The sequence below is a fragment of the Heptranchias perlo genome, chromosome 41 (assembly GCF_035084215.1).
Source record: "Heptranchias perlo isolate sHepPer1 chromosome 41, sHepPer1.hap1, whole genome shotgun sequence".
Taxonomy (NCBI): domain Eukaryota; kingdom Metazoa; phylum Chordata; class Chondrichthyes; order Hexanchiformes; family Hexanchidae; genus Heptranchias; species Heptranchias perlo.
In genome coordinates this window covers 9497128-9503143 of record NC_090365.1, presented here as the reverse complement: position 1 = coordinate 9503143, position 6016 = coordinate 9497128, and positions in this window count along the sequence as shown.

The following is a 6016-nucleotide window of genomic DNA, read 5'->3' as shown; positions in this document are numbered from 1 at the left end:
GTAATTCAGGGAGTGAGTGAGTGATCCTGTGTAATTCAGGGAGCGAGTGAGTGATCCCGTGTAATTCAGGGAGTGAGTGAGTGATCCTGTGTAATTCAGGGAGCGAGTGAGTGATCCCGTGTAATTCAGGGAGGGAGTGAGTGATCCCGTGTAATTCAGAGAGCGAGTGAGTGATCCCGTGTAATTGAGGGAGCGAGTGAGTGATCCTGTGTAATTCAGGGAGGGAATGAGTGATCCCGTGTAATTCAGGGAGCGAGTGAGTGATCCCGTGTAATTCAGGGAGTGAGTGAGTGATCCCGTGTAATTCAGGGAGGGAATGAGTGATCCCGTGTAATTCAGGGAGTGAGTGAGTGATCCCATGTAATTCAGAGAGCGAGTGAGTGATCCCGTGTAATTCAGGGAGGGAATGAGTGATCCCGTGCAATTCAGGGAGTGAGTGAGTGATCCCGTGTAATTCAGGGAGCGAGTGAGTGATCCTGTGTAATTCAGGGAGCGAGTGAGTGATCCCATGTAATTCAGGGAGTGAGTGAGTGATCCCATGTAATTCAGAGAGCGAGTGAGTGATCCCGTGTAATTCAGGGAGGGAATGAGTGATCCCGTGTAATTCAGGGAGCGAGTGAGTGATCCCGTGTAATTCAGGGAGTGAGTGAGTGATCCCGTGTAATTCAGGGAGTGAGTGAGTGATCCCGTGTAATTCAGGGAGCGAGTGAGTGATCCTGTGTAATTCAGGGAGCGAGTGAGTGATCCCGTGTAATTCAGGGAGGGAGTGAGTGATCCTGTGTAATTCAGGGAGGGAGTGAGTGATCCCGTGTAATTCAGGGAGCAAGTGAGCGATCCCGTGCAATTCAGGGAGGGAGTGAGTGATCCCATGTAATTCAGGGAGTGAGTGAGTGATCCCGTGTAATTCAGGGAGGGAGGGAGTGATGCCGTGTAATTCAGGGAGTGAGTGAGTGATCCCATGTAATTCAGGGAGGGAGGCAGTGATCCCGTGTAATTCAGGGAGGGAGGGAGTGATCCCATGTAATTCAGGGAGGGAGGGAGTGATCCCGTGTAATTCAGGGAGGGAGTGAGTGATCCCATGTAATTCAGGGAGGGAGGGAGTGATCCCGTGTAATTAAGGGAGGGAGTGAGTGATCCCGTGTAATTCAGGGAGCGAGTGAGTGATCCAGTGTAATTCAGGGAGCAAGTGAGCGATCCCGTGTAATTCAGGGAGCGAGTGAGTGATCCCGTGTAATTCAGGGAGGGAGTGAGTGATCCCATGTAATTCAGGGAGGGAGGGAGTGATCCCGTGTAATTCAGGGAGGGAGTGAGTGATCCCGTGTAATTCAGGGAGCGAGTGAGTGATCCCGTGTAATTCAGGGAGCAAGTGAGCGATCCCGTGTAATTCAGGGAGCGAGTGAGTGATCCCGTGTAATTCAGGGAGGGAGTGAGTGATCCTGTGTAATTCAGGGAGGGAATGAGTGATCCTGTGTAATTCAGGGAGCGAGTGAGTGATCCCGTGTAATTCAGAGAGCGAGTGAGTGATCCCGTGTAATTCAGGGAGGGAGTGAGTGATCCTGTGTAATTCAGGGAGGGAGTGAGTGATCCCGTGTAATTCAGGGAGCAAGTGAGCAATCCCATGTAATTCAGGGAGCGAGTGAGTGATCCCGTGTAATTCAGGGAGGGAGTGAGTGATCCCGTGTAATTCAGGGAGCGAGTGAGTGATCCCGTATAATTCAGGGAGGGAAGGAGTGATCCCATGTAATTCAGGGAGGGAGTGAGTGATCCTGTGTAATTCAGGGAGGGAGTGAGTGATCCCGTGTAAATCAGGGAGGGAAGGAGTGATACCATGTAATTCAGGGAGCGAGTGAGTGATCCTGTGTAATTCAGGGAGGGAGTGAGTGATCCTGTGTAATTCAGGGAGGGAGTGAGTGATCCCGTGTAAATCAGGGAGGGAAGGAGTGATCCCATGTAATTCAGGGAGCGAGTGAGTGATCCTGTGTAATTCAGAGAGCGAGTGAGTGATCCCGTGTAATTCAGGGAGGGAGTGAGTGATCCCGTGTAATTCAGGGAGGGAATGAGTGATCCTGTGTAATTCAGGGAGGGAGTGAGTGATCCCGTGTAATTCAGGGAGGGAATGAGTGATCCTGTGTAATTCAGGGAGGGAGGGAGTGATCCCACGTAATTCAGGGAATGAGTGAGCGATCCCATGTAATTCAGGGAGGGACTGAGTGATCCCGTGTAATTCAGGGAGTGAGTGAGTGATCCCATGTAATTTAGGGAGGGAGTGAGTGATCCCGTGTAATTCAGGGAGGGAATGAGTGATCCCGTGTAAGTCAGGGAGCGAATGAGTGATCCCGTGTAATTCAGGGAGGGAATGAGTGATCCTGTGTAATTCAGGGACGGATTGAGTGATCCTGTGTAATTCAGGGAGGGAATGAGTGATCCTGTGTAATTCAGGGAGGGATTGAGTGATCCCGTGTAATTCAGGGAGCGAGTGAGTGATCCCCTGGAATTCAGGGAGCGAGTGAGTGATCCCGTGTAATTCAGGGAGGGAATGAGTGATCCCGTGTAATTCAGGGAGGGAGTGAGTGATCCCGTGTAATTCAGGGAGCGAGTGAGTGATCCTGTGTAATTTAGGAAGCGAGTGAGTGATCCCGTGTAATTCAGGGAGGAAATGAGTGATCCCGTGTAATTTAGGGAGCGAGTGAGTGATCCCGTGTAATTCAGGGAACGAGTGAGTGACACCGTGTAATTCAGGGAGGGAATGAGTGATCCCGTGTAATTCAGGGAGGGAATGAGTGATCCTGTGTAATTCAGGGAGCGAGTGAGTGATCCCGTGTAATTCAGGGAGGGATTGAGTGATCCCGTGTAATTCAGGGAGGGAATGAGTGATCCTGTGTAATTCAGGGAGGGATTGAGTGATCCCGTGTAATTCAGGGAGCGAGTGAGTGATCCTGTGTAATTCAGGGAGGGATTGAGTGATCCCGTGTAATTCAGAGAGCGAGTGAGTGATCCCGTGTAATTCAGGGAGGGAATGAGTGATCCCGTGTAATTCAGGGAGTGAGTGAGTGATCCCGTAGAATTCAGGGAGCGAGTGAGTGATCCCGTGTAATTCAGGGAATGAGTGAGTGATCCCGTATAATACAGGGAGCAAGTGAGTGATCCCGTGTAATTCAGGGAGCGAGTGAGTGATCCCGTGTAATTTAGGGAGGGAGGGAGTGATCCCATGTAATTCAGAGAGCAAGTGAGTGATCCCGTGTAATTCAGGGAGCGAGTGAGTGATCCCGTGTAATTTAGGGAGCGAGTGAGTGATCCCGTGTAATTCAGAGAGCGAGTGAGTGATCCCGTGTAATTCGGGGAGTGAGTGAGTGATCCCGTGTAATTCAGGGAGCGAGTGAGTGATCCCGTGTAATTCAGAGAGCGAGTGAGTGATCCCATGTAATTCAGGGAGTGAGTGAGTGATCCCGTGTAATTCAGGGAGTGAGTGAGTGATCCCGTGTAATTCAGAGAGCGAGTGAGTGATCCCGTGTAATTCAGGGAGTGAGTGAGTGATCCCGTGTAATTCAGGGAGCGAGTGAGTGATCCCGTGTAATTCAGAGAGCGAGTGAGTGATCCCATGTAATTCGGGGAGTGAGTGAGTGATCCCATGTAATTCAGAGAGCGAGTGAGTGATCCCGTGTAATTCAGGGAGGGAATGAGTGATCCCGTGTAATTCAGAGAGCGAGTGAGTGATCCCGTGTAATTCAGGGAGGGAATGAGTGATCCCGTGTAATTCAGGGAGCGAGTGAGTGATCCCGTATAATTCAGGGAGCGAGTGAGTGATCCCATGTAATTCAGAGAGCGAGTGAGTGATCCCGTGTAATTCAGGGAGGGAATGAGTGATCCCATGTAATTCAGGGAGTGAGTGAGTGATCCCGTGTAATTCAGGGAGCAAGTGAGCTATCCCATGTAATTCAGGGAGCGAGTGATGATCCCGTGTAATTCAGAGAGCGAGTGAGTGATCCCGTGTAATTCAGGGAGGGAGTGAGTGATCCCGTGTAATTCAGGGAGGGAATGAGTGATCCTGTGTAATTCAGGGAGGGAGGGAGTGATCCCGTGTAATTCAGGGAGCGAGTGTGTGATCCCGTGTAATTCAGGGAGCGAGTGAGTGATCCCGTGTAATTCAGGGAGTGAGTGAGTGATCCCATGTAATTCAGGGAGCGAGTGAGTGATCCCATGTAATTCAGGGAGGGAATGAGCAATCCCATGTAATTCAGGGAGTGAGTGAGTGATCCCGTGTAATTCAGAGAGCGAGTGAGTGATCCCGTGTAATTCAGGGAGCGAGTGAGTGATCCCGTGTAATTCAGGGAGCAAGTGAGCAATCCCATGTAATTCAGGGAGCGAGTGAGTGATCCCATGTAATTCGGGGAGTGAGTGAGTGATCCCATGTAATTCAGAGAGCGAGTGAGTGATCCCGTGTAATTCAGGGAGCGAGTGAGTGATCCCGTGTAATTCAGAGAGCGAGTGAGTGATCCCGTGTAATTCAGGGAGGGAGTGAGTGATCCCGTTTAATTCAGGGAGGGAATGAGTGATCCCGTGTAATTCAGGGAGGGAGTGAGTGATCCCGTGTAATTCAGGGAGGGAATGAGTGATCCTGTGTAATTCAGGGAGGGAGGGAGTGATCCCACGTAATTCAGGGAATGAGTGAGTGATCCCATGTAATTCAGGGAGGGACTGAGTGATCCCGTGTAATTCAGGGAGCGAGTGAGTGATCCCATGTAATTTAGGGAGGGAGTGAGTGATCCCGTGTAATTCAGGGAAGGAATGAGTGATCCCGTGTAAGTCAGGGAGCGAATGAGTGATCCCGTGTAATTCAGGGAGGGAATGAGTGATCCTATGTAATTCAGGGAGGGATTGAGTGATCCTGTGTAATTCAGGGAGGGAATGAGTGATCCTGTGTAATTCAGGGAGGGATTGAGTGATCCCGTGTAATTCAGGGAGGGATTGAGTGATCCTGTGTAATTCAGGGAGGGATTGAGTGATCCCGTGTAATTCAGGGAGGGAATGAGTGATCCCGTGTAATTCAGGGAGGGAGGGAGTGATCCCGTGAAAGTCAGGGCGCGTTTAATCCCATATAATTAAAGCTCATTGGCCTTGGATTTCAGTGAAACCCTGGAGATGCAGCGTAACAGGCCACCTTTAGCCGTTTCTCTGGGGTTCCCACCGATCTCCCGCTGGAGGCTCCATGCAGAAATTCCAGGCGAGTATTTTCCCAAGGCTTCTCTTTCTTTCCCTTCTCTCGTGAAGATGCCGTCCCCCGTTGCAGCCCCCGTTGTCTCACCAGGTGGGTTTTCCTCATGCATGAGGCAATTCAACCATGGTGGGTATAAATAATAAATACTAGCAGTGTTGGGACTGTAAGTCATGTCCTCCTTTCATCTAAGTGACTCGCAGATCTGATCTTAAGCTCATTTTCCATTTTTACCTCCGCCTACATAATTGACAGGCCTGAACAAGAAAATAGGATCAGCGTAGGAAGAGACAGTGATTCAACTTCACCAAAAGTCCATGACTATTTTCTACCAGTTTTATTCCCATTCATTCCTGCCTACTTCCTATATCCATGTCGTAAGGATTCTTCTGGTTACTATGGCACCCAAAATTGAATTGTGGGATACCTGTGTACGAATGTTTGCCATTTCCGTCTGAAAATCCTCCCAGTGCTATTTTAGTGGGGGCGCTAATGTCTTAACGCCTCAGTTAAAATGACAGAGGAAGAATTTCAGGTGAACATTTTGAGCTTCCCTACAGGGAATGTCCCACGGCAACATTTCAGGGCCTTTGCCAGGCGATGCGGCGAGTAAGCCTGTGAAAGTTTCCTCTGGTGTTTCTAGCAAAATTGGAAACACCCTGTAGAAGGATCTTCACTAATGCATCTAGTTTGCCATTAATGGGAATGAGGAATTCCCTGGCCCATTTCCCTTGTAAAAATGACCAAGCTTCTAACGTAAGGGGAAGTTTCTTAAAACTTTTCAAACAAGAAAGAAAGAACTTG